This window comes from Urocampus carinirostris, chromosome 4 (genome assembly GCF_059441175.1).
Source record: "Urocampus carinirostris isolate Australia breed hairy pipefish chromosome 4, RoL_Ucar_1.0, whole genome shotgun sequence".
Lineage (NCBI taxonomy): Eukaryota > Metazoa > Chordata > Actinopteri > Syngnathiformes > Syngnathidae > Urocampus > Urocampus carinirostris.
Window position 1 is genome coordinate 18,164,319 of NC_142352.1, and position 25,720 is coordinate 18,190,038.

The following is a 25,720-nucleotide window of genomic DNA, read 5'->3' on the forward strand; positions in this document are numbered from 1 at the left end:
GACTTTAGCAACTAGTTGAATGTATGTATGTATTTACAGAAGCCATATCCCCTTAGTGGGAGGTGGCTGGAGTCAAGAACACACTCACATTCCCCCCTCGCTCAACCCAACTGATGTGTGTCATTGGGAGTCATTAGGTGACCCCTAATATTGAGCGCCACCGGTACAAATGTTTTAAGTCTTAGATATGACACAGCCGAGCCTCGAATCAGCAACCTTCAAAGCTCGGGGCGGGGGTATCACCCCTAAGGCCACCGAGCTGGTCAGTTAGCTGGAGTTGGTCAGAGCCTGTGCAAGTTGCTAACTTTAGCGACTAGCAAAAGCAACTAAAAAGGCCAGTAAAAAAATTGCAAAACAAGAGCAGAATTTGGCAAGCTTCAAGACCGTGAACTCAGAAACATGAGTGGCTGGTTGAGAAAACAGTGAACAAATCATGGACGGTAACAAGGATCAGATGCGTGATTCACAGAATTTATCAACGTTCGCTTGCTTGACCAGTAGGGGGAGACAAGTGATACTGAAGGATGAAGCAAGCTTTATTTATAAGAAAAAGCTAACGTTAACGATAGTAACAATAGTTCAATAACCATGGAGAAGTCTCAGTATCGTCCACAGCAACCAGTCACATTGTGTTGCCTACCAAATAAAAGTACAGTATACTACTAACATTTTTCCATAAATATTTCATACCAGGTATGCATAACTCCTCAAAACTGCACAGACATTCTGATCACTTGCTTACGATTTCAACAAGACGCCAATAAACTGAACATAACCTCTTCTGAAAAGATGGAGGCGGCGTGTTGTGCACATTCATGTTTGTGTGTGGCTCTGTGGTCTCTGCAAGAGAGGGTTTGAACACCTGAACATCAATAACTGTCAGGAGGGGCCACCTGGGGCCCCGCAGCCAGCTTTCACTGTGGGCACGCGGCCATCACCAGCACAGCTGCCGCCCAGCAGCCGGGGGAGTCGAAAATGGAGGAAGCTAGGGGGAGAAACACGGACCTGACACTAGGATACCGTAATGCTGCATTGCTAGTTGAAAAAAAAGAAATTGGACCGCATTGTTTGCTCATTATTAGCATTTTGGTTTCCAAATTCATAACACTTTATCTTGTTTTTCTAGTAAAAATAAAGAAATAACTAAAATAAGAAAAATGATCCAATAAGGAGGTAAATCATTTTGTTCGTTTGAGAATGTTCTTATTTTGGTAATAAATATTTATTTAAATGAGCCAAATTATCCACAATCTGCTAGTGTAGATAATTTGGATTATGATAGTTTTTCTTGTTTTACAAAATTAGAAAAACAAGAGTTTTCCCCATTCTTTGAGGACCTGGTACCGTCTCTGAAGAACAGGATTACGCTTTACAACAAAGGCGAACAGGTGATAAAGGTGCTGTATTTGAGTCAGCTTCTCCTGCTACTGGTATCCGTGGAAATCCGTATTATATGTTTTTGTGGGGGTGCAAAACCCCTACCTGAAAAAATGGCCTGGAGAGGAATGGGCGCTACCAGGCTGAAGACAAACCACAGGAAGTGGTTCCCCAACAACCTTAAGGGATCCGTGATACTAGAAAGGAGGAAAGTAACATCTTGTTTTACCAGTGTATTCATTTTAAGTATACTTTTTCTGTTTTTCAGATATTTCATTTTCTTTCTTCAAGAAAAAATAAATACAATTTAGATAAGCAAAATATTATTTTCTACCAAAATTATATTTTTGCTCATCTTAAGGTTTATTTTCAACCTAATTAAAAAAAAAAACTTTCATCAGGCAGATAAGCCGCGTTTACCAATTGTATATATTGTTTTATGTGTTTTACTTGGAAAAAAGATTTAATTAAAAAAAATACGAAATTAAAACCAGGTCAATATGAGGTCAATATGAGCACAATTTTCTGCCAACGACGGGGTAAGAATTTAAAAATTTTGCAGTAAAAAGGTAAAATTCTTATCTAACAGGTGATAGATGGTTTCGCTTATTTTACGTTTTTTTCCAATCTCTGAAGAAAACCTTTCCTGAAATGAACAAAATAATTAACCACATGATAGTTGTTTTGATTCAAAAACAATAAATGTGGAATTAAGAAAAAAATAATAAAGTACCATCCTTTCTGGACTAACAGGCACACCCCAAATTCAGTGCGTTTAATAAACAAAGAAATACGGTATATCAGTAATGCATATTTTTAATGAAACACAGTTCCATTAATGAATGAATCAACTTATTTTAGTGGTAAAACCAGATTTTGTAATATTTGTGTTCTATGAAATATGGGGTTTTTTTGTTCTCAGAAGTTAGTTTTTCACTCAAAACTAGCTCTTATAGTAGTTTTAATTTCATACGTCCGAGAATCCAGTGCACATTATAGGTGAACAATGTCACAAAATACTTTTTAGTGCACATTCATACCTTATAACTTACATGTTTTCCCTTATTTTGCAAGTTTTCTAACATTTTAAATGGATCCAACCAACCAACCAACCAACCAACGCCTTCTAACAATTTTACGCGGGAATTTTTCATTTATTAAAAAAAACAACATTTTTTGGTATACCGATCTCTTCTTGCCCATTCCAGCTTTAATCCGGATCGTCTTGGTCACTGGTACCAGACGACAACGCTCTTGTAGATTGCTAATATTCTTACGGTATTCTACATAGTCTGTTTTGCTATGAGTAAATAGGTGCAGCATAGTGTTTGCAAGGTTTATTATCACCTAACAAGGGGAATTGTTATACTTAAGAAGGGGAGCAATTGGCCGAGTTGGACAGGTATGCACTTTATAACCCAGGGTACCTTATAAACCAGAAACGAACACAGTTTTCTGCCAATCAGTTAAGAATGATTTCTTTGCATTGTACTTTCTAGCTTGTCACTGTTTTCTGGTCTCGTCATCCATGATCCAAATAAGTCCAGCTGAGCTTTGGGCGGCACGTTCCGACATCGAACCAGACCCCCATCTTTCTCTCTCTCTCTCTTCCTCATGACCTCAGTCAGACGTGACATAATTCCTCTAAATAGCCAAGAGGGCTACCAATAGCATAAGATGAGTTCCGCACCTGAGCTTCAACAGACACCGATGCAACCCGAGACCTCCCTAGACTCTTGAAACACCATCCTGCGTATTTCCATGTAAAAGCCAGGTGATCTATCACTGATGCTATCCGGCTTCAAGTTCATATTGGCTCCTTGTTTCTTCATACTGCATGCTCCGTGTTTACATTTGACGGACGTCACATATTGAATGTGTTTTGGACTACTGACCGACAAAGAAATTCCAAATGACGCTTATACTACTAAATCATGCATTACACTATACTTGTCAGCGTCAGTCAGTTGTTCCCCTTATAAATGATTGCAAATCCCCCATTTAAGCGAAAATAAATCTTACAAACACAATGCGTTAAGATAGACTATGTAGAATACCAATCTATAATGATGTTGTTGTATGCTATCAGTAAACAAGACGATCCAGATTAAAGCCGAAATCGGCAAGACGAGATCGGTAAAACAAAAAAAAAACAAAAAACAAGCTTAAAACAAATGTGGTCTTGTAAATAAAATAAACAACGTACACAATTTTATATGATCAAAAAAGTACAAAGTATGGGGGAAACATAAATTGACAAGTATTGTAGACCTCCTGGGTTATAGCATTCCTACCTTACGATGTTTTCCGGTTAAGACATGGAATACAAGGTTTTTTCAGTCCCTTGTTATGATATTTTTGCCAACATGTGAATACCAGCTTATTTTGCACACTTATTTTGAACACCCCTAAGCATAAAAAACATTTTTTAATTTTTCCATCTTTGTGTCAAGTTACTCAAATGACTCTCTGGCGTATAAGTATAAGTATATATCTGTACTTTCTTTTTTGTTGTTGTCTTTATCATTAAAAAAAATAATAAGGCAAAAGTACATGCAAGCCCTTCCTTCTTTAGTACATTGTTTTTACCATACAACATTAACAACTAATTTTGAATTTTCAAAAACTTAAAAAAAAAAAATCCTTCTGAATCGTTTCCTGTATGCTATTGGCTGACAGTATACAATTTTAATGTGCTATTGGTTTGCGTCACGGTGTTACAAATATGCCGATACGCTATTGGCTGAACTCCCTCCCACAATGCCTTTCTCTTCATTGAGTTCAGAATCTCATGTATCAAACCACATTTATTTAGCTATGGGTCCCACAAATTGCAGTGATGCTAAAGGGAGAAGCAAAAACATGATAATCATGGAAACAAAAAAGGCACTTGCTACCATCAGTGAAAATTGTGGGTGTAACAAAATGATGATCAGGACACTCATTAAGAACACTTAGGAAATCAAAGCAAGAAGGTTTTATGAGGATATTACAATCCTAACAAGTTAGAAAATATATTTTGATTTTACTAAGGATTTGAAATGCATTAGCTAATTACGATACGTTTTTAAGTTCTTACAAAATGCAAACTTTGCAGAGTTTGTGCAAGTTATGTCTATAGATACCTATCTCCTATTGGCCGGCATTATATAAGAAGCTGGTTTGCTAATGATTCCTGTCACAGCATATTGAAGATGCTGATATGCTAATGGTTGAACTCCCTGTTTCTCTCTCTTTGTTCAGTTTCGAATCTTCTGTAACAAACTTTCATTGTTTGGTTTCGACCATTGCAGTGATGCCAAAGGGAGAAGCTAAAACATGATAACCATGGAAACGACCCTGGTGATTATCATAGAAAACAAAGAACGCACAATCACCCTTGATTTCGAATAAAGCCATAAGCAATAAACTATAGGGATATAAAATGATTCAAGTCAAATCAAAATGTATTGGTAAAGCACTAATCAGGCAATAGATTGCAACTAGGGCTTTATGAAGACATTCAATGTACAATAAGAAAATAAAATCCTCTCCTTTTTTCCCCACCTAACTACCAAAAACACAGACATACACAATGGTTAATTATTTTGAAAACCAAATACATAGACAAATGTATGAAAGGCACTAACGACCACGTGGGGAAAAGGACATGGAAGAGGCTCATTCGCACCTATAGGGAAGGCAGGAGGTGAATAAATCAAAAGAAACTTTTAATGCCATGGCAGTCCTTGAAAGTGGAAATTTTAAATTTAATCTGGATTTATATTATAAATGAAAATAAGCAAGATATGTTAATCTAATCAAAATTGAATGTTGCCCATACAAAGTACTGGGAGCAGAATTGAATCATTTGTTAATTTTCTTACTTTAGATCCATTCAAAGTACAGACACAATCAATTACAACAGTTTTTTGATGCAGACATATTTTTAATGAGTCTTGGGCAGTCATGGAAGAGTAAATTTAGCATCAGAGAAAAACTTGGAAAAAGAGTGTGAAATCGTAAACAAAATTAATGAGCCAGATTTTTTTGTTGAAAGAACTATTGAATAACAATCAAAAGAGACATTACGGGCGGTTTAAGCAAACAAAAATAAGTTCTTCCGCCAAATCCTGCTTGGCCCAGCACCAATTAGCTCATCAAGCTTTTAATTAGCCCGCTAATTGCATACAGGCAGCATGAAGGGCAGCCTGGGAATGGAAATGGGGTCTCGCGAGGACCCAACTTGACAAATGTGGCAAAGCTGTTCTTGTTGTTTACACACAGTATCAAATGACGGGAATTTTTTAGGCCCGTGGATCTGAACAGTCCAACGTTGATGATAAGGTGCGGGAAAAGCCGTGGGAAATTTTCTCACTGTTAAACGTTTAAGTCACGTGGTTTTATGGTATTTGAGGGAGAGTTTGGCTAGAATTTAAAGAGTGAGTAGTACGTGGTAGAACTTTACTATAACACAAACTTTAAAGGACAGTATGTAACATTTGACCAATATATGTCACTGTATTGTGTAGTGCAAGCTAAAAAAAAGAACTTCAAAGAAACTACACTCAAAGTGACCAAATCGCACCAATTTTTCATACCATTCAGGTTTATGTTTTTTAGGGAGGCACACGTAGCAGCAAGATGACCGTCAATCATGTACGATCCATCAAGGTGAGCCTCATGTTAAGTAAAATAAATGCACATTTCTCGGTACAATAACCCACTGGTTAAGACATAATTTTGTTATAGTTTTTCATATTTTACTGGCAAAATAAGAAAACGTGTAAAAAATACATTCGAATAATTTTTTTAATGTAGTGGGCTAGCATGCAAAAACACTTCACACTGCAAACAAAAAACAAAAACAAAGATTCCTCCATCATTTTGGTTGTTTTATTTTGTAGTTGGATGAAGCAGTAGAGCAGGGGTGGCCAACCCGGTCCTCAAGAGCCGCATGTCCTGCATGTTTTGGAGGTTTCTCAGGTGATGCAAATTTCAAGATTGTTTGCAAGCTGTGCAGGAGCTTAATAATGACCCAGGTGATTGGGATCACCTGTATTTGAACAGAGAAACTCCAAAAACATGCAGGACATGCGGCTCTTGAGGACCGGGTTGGCCACCCCTGCAGTAGAGAATTCCACTCGCTGTCTTTCATTTTTACTCAGGAACACAAGGTTTTTTTTATTACGAATGAAAAAACAAACAGAGTGCGTTATATGTGAAAAAAATATGTTGAAATTCTTAAAGACACCTCAAACAACGCACTCCACTGTCAGGACCAGAACAGAAACAGGACCCACTTGCGTAACGTTTACCAGAAGTTTTATTGAAGGAGCAAGGAAGGGCTGCGCCCACGCTCCGGTGTTCACTGGACGTGGGAAGCGAGTTGCTCTCGTACTCGGCTTGTGATCCGAACACGGAAGTTGATCTTATGTAGCGAGCGATGGCGGTGTCAGGGACGGGATAACTGGTTGGTAGCCGGGACTAAACAGCTAAAACGTGGTCGGGGTCAGAAACGGGTCGTAGTTCGGGATGGGAGAGCAGACATGGTCAGGATCAAAACGGGTCGTAGCCGGAGACAGACTGGAGCAAAAATGGGACAGGTGTGAGTCAGGGTCGAAAAAGGCTTGCCTAGTATACACTGAGGTTCGTAGATGGACTGACAACAGGGGACAGACAGGACTGGGTTCAAATACTGATCGGGAGCCAATCAGAACCCGCGGCAGTTGGCGCCAAAGGACCGGGCACGGCCGAGTCACATCAGTAATCGTGACACTCCACTTTTAGAATTAGAAAATGATGCCCAACCATTTTTTATATTAGATACATTTGTTTTTTTTTTCAATACAACCACAGAATGGGATAATACATTTAGCAAAACTGGTGGTAGGATTTTTATCATTTTCTTATTTTGCTAGGGCAGTTTTCACGGGAAATCCTCCCGGTTTGATTTTCACCGACTTTTTTTTCTCCTCTGCGTGGCTTCTTTTTTCCCTGGCGCTGAGCAGATGTCCTCCCTGGTTTTCTTGCAGGGGCGTTTGTTTGCGGAGGTGTATCCAGGAAACGGCGAGCCGTGCTCACTTCCTGTGCGACAGGTGCGCCAAAGAGACCCGACAGCTGCCGTTCTGCCCTCAAACGCACCACCACGACTCCCCCAATACCCGCCTCCCCCTCTTTTTCTCCCCAGGCCAGCTGTGGCAGAGCGCTATGCTGTTTGCCCTGACGTCACTACGGCCCACCTGCGCGAAGCTCAAAAGTCTTACGTTTGACCCTGGCAACAAACGCGTCGCGACGACTTCTCTGAGTGATTATTCTCATTTTCATGATTTTGTTTCTATTATTGGTCAAACATATTGGCCAAACTAGCTACTATCTGCAAGTTGTGAACATTTTGACAACAGCCACCTGTCAATTTACGATGCCCCAAAGTCCTACATTTCACTCAGGCAACAAACGTGTCGCGGTGGCTTTGTAGAGCTTTTTGCTAAGTTTCATTATTTTTGTCTAATCTTATATTTGTTTCAAATATTGGGAAAATCATTTGCTAGATGTGTTAATATTCACAACAGCCACCCGGCAGTCGACAAAGCACAAAAGTCCTATGTTTGACCCTGTAACAAAAGCGTCACAATGGCTTTGCTGAGCAATTTTAATTATTTCTATCCTTGAAAATATTGGGAAAATTATCTATTATTCTGTAAAATTTTCACAACAGGCACCTGCCGGTTCACAAAGCACCAAAGTCTTACGTCAAACCTGGAAACAAACGTGTCACGACCTATTTGCTCATCTATAACTCAATTTCATTTTTTCCTAATTTCTGTAAAAAAATCTTTAAAATATTGGCAAAATAATCTATTATCAGCTAGATTACAAAATGTTGCCTGATTTTATATGCATTTCTGTGTGGGTAAAGAAAAAAATCTATACTCAAAGTGAGCAAATTTGACATAATTTCATTGACAGAAAACTTAAGGATATTTTTCAATATATATATATATATATATATATATATATGAATGCAAATATAATAACATGCGTATAAATATATTTATATGTATATTTTTATTTTTCGTTTAAAAAAGAAAAAATAATAATTCTTTAAATAAAGCAGACTCTAGATAATTTGGTTCATTGTGAAAAATATTTGTAATCAAGATTGAGAAAAATTAGATATAAAATTAGTAGTGACACCCCAATAAGATATGTTCTCTTAATTTTTAAATAAAACAATCATCCCTAAAATAGGCAAAACAATCGTGTCAATCAGATGGTAGAAGATCATGCTTATTTCAAGAAATATTTAGCAACCCCATTAAAAAATGCTTGAAATCAGCAAAATAATCTACACAAGGCTAGATAAGACAGTTTTGTATATTAAAAGTGCAATTGTTCTTATTTTTAAGATTTAAATATTGAAAAATAAGTTACTGAACTGGATAGATACAATTTTGTTCTTGCAAATTGCCACTGCAGCGCTTGCTTTCTGCAACGGTCTGGATTTTCTTTTGGCCCACAAAGGCACCGACAATAGCCACTACCACGCGCCAGTCAAACGCGAGTTGTTTGGCGTTCTGCTTTCCACTGAAAGCGCCGTTGTGGGGGCGATCACATGACAGCTTTAAGAGAATCTCTGACACTTTCCGAAACAGCTGAGCCACCGGGACAAATAAATACCAACAATAAGCCGCTCCGACATTCATTGACTCCATAAAACAAAGGGGAGAATACATTGGACATGTTTTTTGACACAAACACACACAGATATATCTATATATATTATATATGTATATACTGTATGTATATAGCCACCCATCCGTCCATCCATTAACCTCAGTAGGGTCGCTGGGGTGCTGGAGCCCATCCCAGCCATCTTCGGGCAGTGGGCAGGGGACACCCTGAACTGGTTGCCAGCCAGTAGCAGGGCATGTAGTGACATACAACTCACAATTTCATACCTTGGGACAACTTGGACGGGCCAATAAACCGGACATGTTTATTTTTGGAATGTGGGAAGAAACCAGAGTGCCCGGAAGAAACCCACACAGGCGCGGGGAGAACATGCAAACTCCACACAGGAAGGTTTGATCTAATGACCTCCGAACTGTGCCGCACACGTGCTAACCACTGTGCCGCCTTGCTGCCTGCATATGATTATGTTGTTTTATCAAATGCAATTCTTTCCAACTTCTTCTTGGGGCATGAAAACCCTCACAAGATATGAAATCTGTTTATTTGTTACTCCGCCATCGCATCCCTTCCTATTATTCCTAATATTGTATCCTCGGGGTCTGGTGTACCTGGTGTCTGAACACGCCCATCCATAAAAAAGACTTAAAATCTGTTTTAATTGAAAAATTCCCATCTCCTCTCCCCTTTTGCATCCACCGGCTGCTTCACTTGACCAGCTCAGGTCAAATCACACAAAGGTAAATACAATTTTTGTGTATTTTATAAAGAAATGTATTTCTTCATATGTATGTACAGTGTGCAACAGTTTAGTATTAGTACTTTCTATGTACTTCTTATTTCAATGTTTCAAAAAGCATTCGCTGTTTACAACCCCTCGCAATATGGCAGTTTTACCTTGCGACCCCCACCTGACAACAAATGTATTCCATTGTTCGAGCATCAACAGTATTTACTACGACAAACTTATGCAATCCTCGATTTTCCGACCGGTCTCATCTCTCTTTCAGGAAACATTTGACACCCTCCAAAATAAACCTCCCGCTCCTGCTGTGATCCCCTCGTGACTTTTTTGATGTCACACGGTAACTCGTGTCTCAAAGTCCCTCGTGGACAAGACGGAGCGCGTCCCCTCATCCGCACTAAACCGCAATGGCTGTTTTGTGAGGTTTTGTGTTTGTGCCCGGGAAGAGGAAGGAAGGCTGGAGCCGAGATTGCGTTCTGTTCTCCTGACTGCGAACACAACGCCATTCAGCAGCTCAAGACGGACGGAACCATCTGCGTGACACCAAATCTGTTTCCAGGAGATAACGACTTGCTCCTTTTAGCGCAACGCTGCCAAGAAAGAAATCCTAGAAAACAAAATTGCTCATTTTTCTGGTTTAATGAAGAAAAAAAAACCTGTTTTTTTAATAATAAAAAATGTTTTTTTTGTAGATTAGCTTTATAAACAAACGGCCATGTGCTGGATAAGATAATTTTGCTCATGTTAAGACATATTTATCTTTATCTGTTTTTTGACTAAATTCCTAATTATTGTTAAGATATTGAAATTAATAGAAGTAAAAATACGATATTGGCAAGACGTTTGGCTCATTTTAAGTGTATAATTTTTCCATTCTTAAGAGAATATTTTCCAAAATTACAAAATTCTCTACCACCTGCTAAAATATTGTCTTATTTTAGGAAACATTTTTTCTTATCTTACCTGGTTCTTTGAATAACTTGCATAATATTAAACAAAATATTAAAATAAAATTTAAAATACCACAATTGCAGAAAGTTTGGCAAAATGTATGTTTATACTTTTTCTATTCTTGATAGAAAATGTTTTCTAGAAGATAATTATTTCTTTTTTTCAAATAAGAATATTAGAATATATACAAATCTTTTTCACTTGCACAATGTTTTGCTCATTATACCTTGATAGGAAATGTTTTTTAAAATTAAATGGAATATGCAATATATGTGTCAATCTGCCTATTATATATATATATATATATATATATATATATATATATATATATATATGGAAAATATTACAATCTTATGGCACAAACTTTGCTTATTTATGTTGGATTTTCTAAACTTTCCAAGATCTTCTAAATTATTTTCTGTTAAACCAAAAGCAAAGATAGATCGTTTTCCTCATTTTGAGTATTTTTCTTTCTGTTTTTGGTAGAAAATATTTTTAAAATTAACCAAAATATCTACGTTCAATTAGGAGAAATAACGTCTTATTTTGGTGATTAATTTTCTTATTTTGTCGAAAAAAACCTGCATCAAATTTCTCCCAATTTTTTGGGCAGAGAAGTTTTCTTACTCCAAGATAGATTTTTTTTTTTTAAACAAAAAACACATTTATAATAAAAATATTTTTGAACTAATTTTTATAGTCTTGGCAAAACATTTTTCAAAAGAATCTATAATTTCTTTGATAAAATGGTATTAATAGTGCATATTTCGAGCAATATCTTTGTTACGCTAACTTAATACTTGAATAAATGATGTAATTTCTAACTTAAAATATTGAAAGAAGAAACCATACAACATAGGCAGAATTTTCTTTTATCATTTTACACGGTATACTGTATATATTCTTGATAGAAATAAAAATGTCTCATCAAGGATACACTATTTATTTTAAACTACATCTATATTTTTTCTAGACCTTGTAGAAAATATTCTTTTTAAATCAACTATGACTATTTTATGTAGTTTCACGATTAAAATAATCATAATGATATTACCGTATTTATTCGTGTATAAAAGAACTCAAAGTTTGGTCGGTATATACGAGTACATTCCAATATTTGTGCAATGATTGATCAGTCAATAAATATGGTTGATTACATTTGCAAAAGATTGGATGCAACAGGAATCAAATCCAGATCACGGCGGTGAGACCGCTGAATCCCAACCACTTACCCACCAGTGATATAGAAAATGCATCTGGTTTGATATGGTTATCACACTAGTTTTATTCATGGTACCAGAGATTAATTTTAGAGAATGGAGAAAACAGAAAGTCAACCAATGTAAACGCAAAATAGAATGACGAGGGAGACAACTCTTTAATGTTTTGGACGATTCGGACTTTAAGGACATTTAATAAATGGATCGTAAACTTTATATTGTTTTTGGTATTGTTATGAGTTTAGTAAATAATTTTAATAAAAGCTGCTCGTAATCAACAACATTTGTCACTTGCAATATTTAGGTTGAGCTGAGAAAAAGTAAAAAAAAATGGTATTGTGATCAAAAATTAGAGGTGCACATTATACACGAGTGCACGTTATATACGAATAAATCTGGTTTTATTATAAAATATAAGTTTGGTAGAAAATATCCACAGAGAAATACTGATTAGAAATCTTGAATGGTCACATAGTAACACTTTGGAAATTTTCATTTTCCATCACAGCGTAGCCGAAATTTGTCCGTCTGGTCTTGTCTGCTCTCCACATGTGTTTGATATTAGTGTGACAGGGCTGGCCATCCTCTCTGGGGATTTGGGGAATGTCAAAGAATAGAGCGCACAAGTCAAACAGCTTCCCAACATCTGACTGAATGAAAAACCCGCTTTGTGGATGCTCGGGTACGAGCGTGGGAGCCCAAAAAAAACATTTTTTTTTTCTGGCCTCCATTCCTTGTATGCATTGAGAAGAATAACATATGACAATCCCAAGCTATTCGCCACCAGTTTTTCACATTTCTGGAGGAAAATTTTGGCTAATTTGTTAGCTAGCCACTTTATTTTCCCTGAATTTACTCAATATAAATGTTTTTAAAGGGACTAAATGTTATTGTATTATATTGTACGATTGAAAATGAGTGCATCAAAGCACAAGGAAGAGTACAAACTATTGAGACTCAGAGTGACCAAAAAGCACGTTTTGTCTTCTAATTTTTGAAGCAAGATTTTTAGTTTTCTGGGTACCCATAGGAGCAAAATGGCCGACAGATACCAGCTTGGTGGCCTTGGGGTTGGGTGCCCGACCCGAGAATGGTTCAATCCTCGGTCGAGTCATACCTAAGACTTAAAACATTGGTACCCATTGCCTCCATGCTTTGAGCTTGGCATGAGGGGGCTTAGTCACTTAATGACGTAAAATGTATACAAATTTCTTGACCTAAAAGTAATTAAAAAATGATATAAATGTATTTCTGCTTATTATTTAAATATTTTTTTTCTACAACTAGGAGGTGCACTGTCCCTCATCCTGAGGTTTTAAGGTTTTCCTTGGCATCATATATGTTTCAGATCAGGTTAAGTCAATCCATCCGTCCATTGGCTGTGTCACTTATCCTCACTAGGGTCACTGGAGCCCATCCCAGCTATCTTCAGGCAGGGGGCACCTTGAACAGATTGCCAGCAGGGCAACACGGAAACATACAACCATTCACACGCAAGGTCATTTTGAACTGGCCAATTAACCTGATATGCATGTTTTCGGAATGTGGGAGGAAACCGGAGTGCATGGAAACTCGGGAGGAACATGCAAACTCCCTAGCGGTAGCTGGATTTGAACCCTGGATCTCCGCACCATGGGGCTGCGCGCTAACCACCCAGCCGCCATGCCTCAGGTTGAGTACGTTCATACTTAAATTAAGAAAAGTTATTTGACAAAATAAAGCGAATAAATCAATTTTTGCAGTGTTCACATTTTCATTTAAGGGTGTTCTCACTTTGTGGTCAATGCATGTAGCTAATAATGGCTACTTTTAGTTTATTTGATAACATGGTTGTAAACAGTGACTCTTTTATTTTCACAGAGTGTTATTCCTTCATTGTTCTATTATAAAAACTTATAATTACATACAGCAGACCCCACCTAAGATAGTTTTCATTTCATGATGTGGAACAGGGTGATTTTACATCAACAATGAATTATTTTGTGTGGGCAAAAATCTCTCTAAGATGTTTGTCAGCTATTGGTCGGCGTAACTACATGGTAAAAATCCCAATATGTTCTTGGCTGAACTACCTTCCACTATGCTTTATTTCTCTTTATTTGTTTAATTCTGAATATTGTGTGATTTGGGAAGAGTATTCGAGTTAGAGTAGTGCAACAATGTATTTCTTGTACTGTATTTACTCGCTATGAGTTCCAAGACACGGCAGCACGGCGGTTGAGTGGTTAGCGTGTCTGCGGCACAGTTCAGAGGTCATGAGATTGAACCTTCGTGTGTGGAGTTTGCATGTTCTCCCTGTGCTCTGTGGGTTTCCTCCGGGCACTCTGGTTTCCTCCCACATTCCAAAAACATGCATGTCAGGTTAATTGGCCGGTTCAAATTGTCCCTAGGTGTGAAAGAGCAAGTGAGTTGTATGTCACTATGTGACCTGCGACTGGCTGGCAACAAGTTCAAGGTGACCCCTGCCCACTGCCCAAAGATAGCTGGGATGGGCTCCAGCCCCCCGCGACCCTACTGAGGATAAGTTGTGCGGATAATGGATGGATGGATGGAGTTCCAAGACTTGAAGTAATGCTAAAGGTAGAAGTAAAAACATGATGACCATGGAAAATAATGTGATTACTACTAAGCGGGCACAAGAATTGCTACCCTCTCTAAGTTGAATCTCCCTGACCAATCAATGAATGGGTCTATGCTGCTGTATATACAGTACAATGGATTGCCGTGAACTGAAAGCAAACACGTCTCTGCAGAAAAAGCATTTCCCCTCACACCCTTTCCCTCACCCGCTTCCTGACCTCCACTCGTCCTTCCCCGCGTGCCCACTGACCTCCGACCTGCCCGGCGTCCCACCAACCTCCACTGTATCCCGCCTCCTATCTGCAACACTCGAGTGTCGAGTGTGTCGGGATCAGAGTCAGACGCAGGAAGCATCTGTGCTAATCTACAGTAGCGACGTTCTAATCTAGCCAAATGAACCGGGTAACTCGGACAATGGCGAGTTTGTATCGTCCGTGCACGCCTCTTTCCCTCTGCGACGTGGCCTTTATCACTCACGGCAAGTAAACAACCACCCAAGAATGCAGGATAAAATGAGCAAGGCTTTCATTTGTCGCGTAAGGGGCTACACCAGAGATTGCCAACCCTTTTGAAGCTGAAAGCTACTTTTTTGGTTATCAGTTAGCGTGACGGGCTTCCATTTTGATATGAATTTCTACAATAACAACTTATGTTATAATTATATTTCTACCAGGTTGTGATTATTAGCAGTAAGTCTGAAAAAGACTCAACTACTCAAACATTTGCCTTGCAGTGGTAAGTTCGGTGCAAAACAAATCTGTCCCGTCTCAACCCAAGCCCCTGGGCAACACCATCCCAATCAGTTAACTTTATCTGCGGGGCGGATTCGGAAACAAACAATTTGTGAGGACTCAGGAGGAGGAGAGGTGATTTGTGATGTATTTTGTAACAAAATCAATGTTAAACAAGATTGTATATTTTTGCATGAAATCTAATAAATGTATTTGTAAATTAAATGAAAATATGAGGACATGGAAAATAGCAAGTACAGAGAAACTTAGCCAACCATGCTTAGCTTTTAGTGCAGTTCTCATTAATAAAAAGTGTTTTTTTTATGGGAATGGAGCGAAACCAACCTGGGGACAATTTAACACATTTTTATTAGTAGTACTTCTTATTACCATTTTATACATGTTAGTATATTTTCAGCATGTTTGTGGCCCATGGACTATAATTTGCCCATCACGTTGCTTAAACATGGACAAACCAAACAAGAGAATAGGAAAAAAAAAACGAACACGAGCAGCACGGCGGAACAGTGGTTAGCGCGTGTGCAGCACAGTTCTGAGGTCATGGGTGCAAATCCAGCTACCAGCCTTATTTTGTGGAGTTTGCATGTTCTCCCCGTGCTTGCGTGGGTTTCTTCCGGGTGCTCCGGTTTCCTCCCACATTCCAAAAACATGCATTGTCAGGTTAATAGACTGGTCCAAATTGTCCCTAGGTGTGAATGAGTGAGCGAATTGTCTGTCCCTGTGTGCCCTGTGATTGGCTGGCAACCAGTTCAGGGTGTCCCTTGCCCACTGCCCGGAGATAGCTGGGATGGGCTCCAGCACCCCCGCGACCCTACTGAGGATAAGCGATGCAGCTAATGAGATGAGACAAACCGAACACCTGCTAGCACCTGCTATTAAATATGATACAGTGCTGACCTCAACACATTATTAAAGTATATAAAGCAACAAAATAGTTTGTCAACACTCACTTTTTTAAAATGTCCTTGAACACAACCCTTAATGACCTTCACCTTGGATTATATATTATAAGAGATTATATAGAATCCTAGCATGCTAGTTAGAATAAGGTTAAAACAAACAACAGAAAATTACACAAAAGGAAAGACCTGTGAGCAAATTGTACATTCTTTGGTGATCAGAACCTGTTAATAATCCGACAGAACCATTCGGAAACATAAATACAGATAATTGACAGACCCGAACACATAGGAAGCTCACCAGAACTCTGATTTGGGTTTAGGAACACGTCTGACAGCCATTTTGCGAGGACGCCCACCTGAGGCCATCTGTGCGCTCATTAATTAGGGGGCAGGCGGCTTCACCTGCGCCTCTCGCATTTAAATCACAATAATTAGCACGCCGCGCACGTTTCCGAAGCACGTTTCTGGTCCGCTCTGATTGTACGACACCAAAAGACCGATACCACATAACCGAGACACCAGAAAACGACACCGGAGAAGGAAAACACATTAGCTTCGATACCGGATGATAAAAACAGACACAAACGTTTCACAATTTCCATCTGGTAAAAGTGGAAGCTAGCATAGAGCCACAGTCTTTGCAGATATACTGCGCGAATGAAGTTTCAATTTCCCTTGTGACATAAAAACAGCAAATCATAATGAATAAGAATACTGTATTTTTTCTTTGTAATTTTCTTTTGTTTTGTTGTTAATCCAGAGCAGGGGTCATCCAATCTTTTGAAGCTGAGAGATACTTTCTGTACTGATTGGCACAGAGGACTACCATTCTGTAATGCAATTCTAAAATGACAACTTATCGTTTTACTACTATGTTGTTACTATGTTATAACCAGGTTGTAATTATTAGAAGTTGAATTAAAACAGACTCAACAACCCAAACATCATGCAAATTAGAAATCAAATTTACTGGAAAATCGCGGTGACCCATCACTGGTAAGCTATTTTCAGAACCTGTCCATGGGCTACTCAAGTGTACTTAGGAGGGTTCCTGGTGCCAGCGGGCCCCCTGAACTAGAGTATATTATGATGTATCAAACACTGAAGACCATCTGATTCGTGATCGATTGCTTTCCCCTTAATACAAAAGAAACTAAAGAAACTAAGGAAACCGACAATTTGAAAATACCTTGAATGCACCATTTTGCTGGGGTACCAGTGACGACTACCAAAAATAGAAACTTTTGTTTAAAAAACTTTGAAGGATTTGGATTACTAAGTCGGTATCGATCAATACTTTCAGTTAATTACGAGGATCGATACCAAAGCTCCAAGTATCGTCTATGCCTACTGCAATGTCCATTACGCTCATTTCAAGCGTGCATTAAACCACCATCAAATAACCAGATCGGTATTGATCAATTATTTTTGTAAATTGCTTTGATAGGTCCGATGCCAAAAAAGTATCGCTCACATCCATTGCAATGCCTGTCATTAAACACATCTCAAGCATACAGTAAAGAACCGGCAAATCACCTGATCCGTATCGATCAGTGCTTCCCAAAATCTAGTTGGATTGATACCAAAATTTCAAGTTTAAACTACGCCTACTGCAATGCCCGTTCGTACATTCATCTCAAACGAGCAGTAAACGACCGGCAAATAACCAGATTGGTATGGATCAATACTTTTTCATTATATACTACCATAATTCCAAGTACGGTCTGTGCCTACAGCAATGCCCGTCACTCCACTCATCTCAAGCGTGCGGTAAACGACCGGCAAATAACCACTCAGGCTTTTTTTCATAATGAATGGGGCGCCTTTTAAGAGCGCTACTTAATGACGAAGACGGGGACATCTGCCTCTGAGGGCCGAATCCCCCACCCTCCCTTGCCCTTCCCTTCCTCGCTGATGGACTTCCGCCGGTGCGGTCTTGACTGCGGTTTCACCCCTCATGTAACCTCAGATCCATTCTTGAAGCCGATAATACGCTTTTCAATTATTCATGTGCTGTTTTATTTCTTGTGGACAACGTCAGGACCAGCATTGAGAGTAACGTGTTGTAAAAGCAACTATTTTTCTCGGTAACGAGTACTGTAACGCGTTATGAATATGTGTTTAGTACTCAAATTTTGTTACGACATGGTGTGTTACTCTGTTACATTTAAGTCATATACAACCCTCCTTGGGCCGGCAACACAATGCTTTATTACCAGGGGCGATTATAGGTTTAGAGCTTTGAGAGTGCTAACCACTTCAAGTGTCTGGTTGGTCATGATACAACAAGTACAATTCAATTATGTAAACACTTTATTTAAAATATCTTGCTAAAAGCTTTTGATTTTAAAAAGCTCTTTTTGTTTATTAATTGAATGTTTGCTTTGAGGCCGTTTTTATTAATTGAATATGGCACTCTTGGGTTTACATAATAACATACTCTCACAGTAATACACCGGAGCCTCCCCAGACTCTGCCGCTATGCCGCAAGTGACACTAGCTGAGTGAAAGGGGAGTGAGAGCCGTGCTAGGAATCAAATGGACTAACCATTTCAAGGGAGTGGAGTATTTCCTACGCGGCGTTGTTCACATTTTTTTTAATTTACTTTTTTATATTTGGCTAGCACTTTAAATTATATTTAAGTAAACCATTTCCTTTATTAGGGAAAGAGAAATAATTTTGGGAGGTGCTTGGGTTGAATTTAGGGGTTCTTGAGCACCCCCCAAAACAGGCTGGTTACGCCCAAGCTGTATTCAACAAAGCTAGGATGTTAATATCTACTTACAAAATACAACTGTAAACAGTTACGGTGGCAATTTCTCAAGCACAGAATATGCGGGCCTAATTTCTGATTAGGGCTGCAGCAACAAATTGATAAAATCTACAAGCAAGTCCCCGCAACAACATTCAATTTACTTATTTGCATTGAATCAACATCCTGAGTGGTGCATAACGAATCAATGATGACATCTGTTGACAATATTTTTAATCTTTGATTTTATTCGTTTTTCAATTGAAATATTTACATTGTCATTGATAGAAACGTTGTAGGCAGCACGGCGGCGCAGTGGTTAGCGCTTGTGCGGCACAGTTCATGTCATGGGAACCTGTCGTGGGTTCAAATCCAGCTCCAGACTTCCTGTGCGGAGTTTGTATGTTCTCCCCGTGCTTGCGTGGGTTTCCTCCGGGCACTCCGGTTTCCTCCCACATTCCAAAGACATGCATTTTAGGTGAATTGGCCGGTCCAAATTGTCCCTAGGTGCGAATGAGCGAATGAGTTGTCTGTCCCTGTGTGCCCTGCGATTGGCTGGCAACCAGTTCAGGGTGTCCCCTGCCCACTGCCCGGAGATGGCTGGGATGGGCTCCAGCCCCCCCGCGACCCTAATGAGGATAAGCGGTACGGCTGATGAGATGAGATGAGAGAAACGTTGTATGCAACATGGCACTCCAGGGTAAACAATTAATAAAGATTTTAAAGAGAAAAGATTATCTGGATTAAAGACAGAAAAATATTTACAACATAGTGCTTAGAGACTGGTCTATGTTATAGTAATAGTGCAGTTTTAAGCTGTTTTTTGGAGTCGGCTTCAATAATAATAATAATAATAATTTCTTTTGTATTGTCATTCTTTGTAACAATGTACACAGAACGAAATGTCGATACACCTGACCCATTGTAGCGAGCCGATGCAGCCGCAGCCAACAGAGGGCGCCGCCATTTTTACCAATGTTATAAGTCTTAGGTATGACTCGGCCGAGGCGCGAACCAGCGACCTCCCAGTCTCAAAGCGGGCGCCTTACCATCTAGGCTACTGATGTGAGCAAATACGGTAATTTCAGAGTAACGCGCTACCTTTGGGTGTCAGGGTTAGGGTTAGGGTTATGGTCCAATCTGGAGGATAACGGAATTCTTTGAATGTAACTTTTAAGTAATTACTTTAATTTTTCATTAACTTGCCCAACACTGTTCAGTACAGGACTCGTCTGTGTTCAGGGACAAAAGTTGAGGACCAAGAAGGTGTCATGAGGCATCGTACAGGTCAGCAAACATGAAATGTTCCGTTTTATCCTCTTCGGCCAGCCAGGATTTTGTATCATCACTTTGTGGCGACATCACTTTGATATGGGAGCAAAGCCTCCCAGCCCCTGCCCCTCTATTTTTATCCCCCCCCCAATAAACTACAGCAGAAGTTCACAGGCCCATAAATATAATAAAAATAACTGTGAGCCGTGTTGACAGTTTATACGATTATTAAAATGCCCACTTGTGATTTGATGGAGATTTTATTCAGTAATATTGCAGATACATGACACGTTTTTGCGAAAAAATGACCAGAATGGACTTGACTTTACATTTTTTTACTATCAAAGGAGAATGTTTTCCCCCCCAAAAATTAGCCAATCCATATAACCGTTTCTCAATTTTTTTGCAATTTTGAATAATTTGCATGAAATAAATACAAATGACCAAAATGGAAACATTTTATTTAACATAATAGCATTACTTTGAGTGTTGTTTTTTAAATTTTACTATATTTGAATTATATTTCCATTAAATGAATAGTACCGATTTACTTGAAAAATACATTAAGAATCTGGTAAAAATGAAAAATCTATATCTTTAAAATGAGTCAAATTCTTTGACAATTTTGCTTATTTATAAGATTAATTTTCTTTAAAAATATGTGAAAAATTAGATAATGAAGAAAGAAAATGTGTAAGATCATTCCTCAAAAATACTTTTATTTTAAAGCAGGTAAAAACACTGCTGTAAGATAAACTTTTGAATCTCAAGTACCTATTGATGTACAATACCACCCATTTTTAGAACCACTGGTGTCCAAAAAAAGGCTCGGGGGCCTATAACATAATTTCAATGATTTTTCAGCAGTCCACAGCACAACTGTAAGGAAGATAGTAATAACTTTTATTTTGGAAGGCGGAAAACAAATCCAATTAAAATCCCACTGAGTACACCAGCTACTTTCTCTCTAGGCCTTGAAAACAATGAATAGTTGGCCCATTGATACCAAATCGTTCTTTTTTTTTAGTTTTTCCTTGCTGCTGTAATATTTTGGCTTGTTTTCTTTGAAAAAAATACTTCATACTTGTCTTTTCAAATAGAAAGTCAATTTTTGTTCAGGAAACATATGTTGGCATAGAGATGGGTCGGCACCACCAGCTGTACTTGCCCAAGACACTCCAGAGGAAATGGTGCCCCTGCAAACCTAGTGGTTAAGGGGTCCAGCCCGCCAGCCACAGCACAAAGAATATTTTTGCTTCAAAAGGAAATTTTTTTTTCTTTTCTTCAGGGGGAAATCCATCTACAAAACAATTAAAGGATGCTAAGGGCCCATTCGATTTTTTTCCCCTTTAATTTACCAAACATCAAAACCTTTGATTTGAGTTTTTTTCTTTATATTTCATTTTGAAACCCAATGGCTTTTGTTAAGGATAGTTACAAGGGTTACCAACCTTTTTGAAGATGATTAGCACTAGGGGGAACCAGTTTTCTAAGAATTTCTTAGAAAGCTTATCATCATATTACTAAGTTATTACCAGGTTGTAATTATTATTAAAAGTACAGTTAAACTAGGCTGCGTCCACTACCAATTCATCAGCTTTGTATAAGTGCATTAAGCGATTTTCTTATATTATAGGTGTTTGTTTTTTTTTCAAAAACATTTGAAGAATTCCTTATGTTTTAAAGACAATGATCAGGCCAATGATTCCTCATGCCAGTTAGGAATCAAGTTTCCTTGAAAATCACAATGAGCCATCACTGGTGAGCTATTTTTTGAACTGGTTTGCGGACTACTTAGGTGTTCTCGGGGGCTACTTGGCGCTCAGAGACACCACATCAGTGACCCCTGGTTTCAAATATTGTTGATTCGCCATTCTAAATGTCCTTTTTTGTCATTGATAATAACGTAGTAAACATTGTTTACAATGTTTACAACGAGATTCGAAGTGGCACAATAGGATAAACATGTCATAAAAGACAAAAGTAACATAAAAAGGATAAATACGCAATGGATTTGTGGATTTGTATGGATTGTAAGTGCAAGGAAAAATTGTGCAATTACAGTAAAGAATCACATTTATTGCTATTATTTATTGAACTGTACTTTCTGTATGCATACCTTCTATTCATTTGTAAAGGTTGTGATGTACCCGGTGGGCGGGGCTTAGCCTGGAGGCAAAAGAGTACCCTCGCTGATTAGAAGACAAAGGAAAAACGTTAATGATCGCAAATTGAAGTTTTACAGGATCCCAGCGGACCCTTCCGATCAAAAAACAAGGAGAGAGTTGTGCATTAAAGCGAAAAGATTGGACGGAGGCACTCATTAAAAATGCATAGGTTTGCAGCCCACACTTCACATCAAGTAAGATAAATGAAATGCTTATGATTGTTGCCATCAAGTCCATATTACTTTTTATATTGGTCGAATGTCTTGTTATTTCTTAGCTTCACCTTACTGCTAGCGTGTAGCTTATTGGTTCAACGCTAGCCTTGTAAACACGTTGTGTGTCGGAAATAGAAACAGGCACGCATTACAAATATTAGTTCGCAGTGTTTACAAGGCTACCGTTGGTATTTTGGCTCCTCGCTAACAGTAGCTGAAGCTAAGAAAATAACAAGATACTTTGCCTCCATAAGAGTAATATGGACTCGATAGCAACAATCATAAACGGGTCATTTCTTGAGCATTTTTGACGAGTGCCTTCGTCCGATGTTTTCGCTTTAATGCACATCTGTCTTTTTCTTTGTTCAGGACAGTCCATTGGGATGCTGTAAAACTTAAATTTAGGATCACGTTTTTCCTCCGATTCTGGCACCCTAACACACAATATGACGACAGCTACCTGATTTTCCTCTGTCTTCTAACCAGTGCAAGTATTATTTTTCCTCCAGCTTCGACTGTGACCTCACGCGTGACGTAGGCTGTAAAATGGTCTATAGGGTGATTCACTTTTCACGGTTTTGCTGCTTCACGGATTTGCATCGTGCATTGTGTTGTGCATTTTAATTGGCTAAATAGTCAGTTCGCTTATTAATTAGTAGTAGGGTGCTTTTCATGGAAAAAAAAAACATAAAATAAAAAATGTCTGTACAGTTGTATTTGTTAAACAAATGCTTGAGCTTGAAAACATGTTATTTTTCTTTTAGTTTCAGTGTACAAAAGGTGGTACATTGTATAATAATTCTAAAAAAAAACAAAAACAAAAAAAACATTTCTACTTGACAGATTTCGCCAATCATGGAAACATAAGCCCCGCAATAAACGAAGGTTCACTGTACATAAAAAATAAAAGATTTTTCGTTTATTTAAGTTTGTTAATTTTCACATATTGTTTTTAGTTTGGTTTACTCTTCATACGTCAACAATGGTGTTCTGAAATCATAATGTAGAATTGTACTCATATTATTCATTTGTAAATAAAAAAGGTAATTTGACAATTTATGCTTTTTATTTTTTTACAACCCTTCCAAAATGATATTCTTTTTCATTGATTTGTCTTTTTCCCTATTTGTTTATTTATTTATTTATTTATTTATTTTCAACCATGATTGCTGTCATATAAAAAATAATTTCTATGTGGAGGTTGTCATTTTAAAGAATTATTTTGATTTCATCTTTTAATTTTACAGATTGATAAAACAATTATTTTCCAATAATATTTTGATGGATGTTTTTTTTCAGTTTTTATTTCTCACACGAAGATGGCAATATTTTTTTTTAATGTGTATATATCTCTTTTTGAAATTGGAGCTATTAATTTACCTTAAATTTAATAATAGAAAAGTCTGTACTGTATATCAAATAAATGCCCTTTATTATTATCTTCAAATATATATTTGTTTTTCATAGACCACAAATGCCCACGGGCCACACTTTGAAAACATTTTTTAAACGACCCATGCCTCGGTTTGATGGTGATGCATGGTAAATATTTATGAATAAGCATATTTCAGGGGTCCTTGTCTCCGTCATTATATGTATATGTTAGTTAATTGACTCCAAAATATTCACTTAAAAACAAACAAACACCCCAAACTCCCGAACACGCACTCAACCGATGACAATGTCCAACACTAAAGATGTTTACTCACTCAATGAAGGTCGAGTTCAAGATATCGGTCGTCAAAGGGTGATAATCCAGTTTCCACAAGAGCTTTTATATTGCTAAATCCTCTTCATATTCAGGGGTGTCGGGGTGGGGTGCTACCGGGACACGGAATGGGAAAAACTCTTCCTTCAATTCAAACACTGGCATCGGATACTTTTAACTTTCCTTTGGATGTTGGATCGCTTACGAGGTATTTAAGAGCAAGAAAACGAGAAGCAACGCGTCTTTGGTTTTGGTTGCGTGTGAAAAAAACTCACAATGAAATCATAAATCCGCTTTCAAGTTCGATTATAGGAATATTGGAGCAAGTTTTCACCCCAAAAATGGCCAACAACGTCCTCAAAAAGTCCTCAGTCCCTCCCCAAAAGGGTGCGAATCCGAGACTTTTACGCGTGCGTATCCTCGCGTGACTTGAAATTGTCTTTGCACGCGCACAAAAAGAAGAAAATCCTTTGACAGATTCCTCCCGTTGAGTAAAAATCAGTTCGAGAGAAGGTCCTCTTCTGTTTGACTCCTGTCAAGGCTTTGTGCAGCCGCCGTGGATTTTTCTTTTCACGCGCTCGTCGAATGCATCCTGTGTGCGTAAATTGGGTTTTTTACACCCGGCGCCAATGGTTGGGTTCTGGAGAAAGGAATGGAGCTGGCGAGTCCAGTACGTGCGCGCACCGACCGCGGCTCTCTGGCCTCACTCATCCGTTCTTCTCCTCTTCTCTCCTGTCTCTCTCTCTCCTTTCTCTCTCTCTTTCTCTCTCTCTCACCCTCTCTCCCTCTCTCCCTTTCTGTGCGTCGTCCTCTCCTCTGTTACCTTATGTCTGCGTTTAAACACCATCTGGAGCTCTCTCTCTCTCTCTCTCTCTCTCTCTCTCTCTCTCTCTCTCTCTCTGTCTGTCTCTCTCTCTCTCTCTCTCTCTCTCTCTCTCTCTCTCTCTCTCTCTCTCTCTCTCTCTCTCTCTCTCTCTCTCTCTCTCTCTCTTTCTCTCTTTTCTCTCCTCTTTATTTCGATCTCACTCCAAAATATTTTATTGTTTTATTGTGACGCTGGCCGTGCATAAAATGTGAATAACTCGCGGTAGCGCGAGTGTCCTTTTTTTATTCCAAATGCTAAAAGGGAATTTGGAGTGGTTATTGTTTTGGCAGTACTCCCAGTTGCCGGCGAAAGTCGCTGTTTCCCCATTTCACTCACCGGTGTCGCGTCAGGGCGAAATCCGCTTTCGTTAAAAAAAAAACAAGCAATAGATAAATAATACAATAATAAATATAATAATAATAAAAAGTAACATTTTGCGTATTTTTTTCTGATTTTTACAATTTTTAAATTGTTTTGCAATCGAAATAAGAGAAATAAAAACATTGAAATATATAGGATGCGGATGATGAATCACAGCCGC

At 38.4% G+C, this 25,720-nt stretch overlaps 1 protein-coding gene across 2 annotated transcripts in view; it reads right to left on the reverse strand.

Moving 5' to 3' along the window:
- Positions 1 to 25,153, reverse strand: part of cbfa2t3 (CBFA2/RUNX1 partner transcriptional co-repressor 3) — an 81,925-nt gene extending 56,772 nt beyond the window's left edge. For both annotated transcript variants that reach the window (XM_088333828.1, XM_088333827.1), the window contains exon 1: positions 24,316 to 25,153. The gene's annotated coding sequence lies outside the window, so the exon portion shown is untranslated. The remainder of the gene's footprint in view (positions 1 to 24,315) is intronic.
- Positions 25,154 to 25,720: the final 567 nt, after the last annotated feature.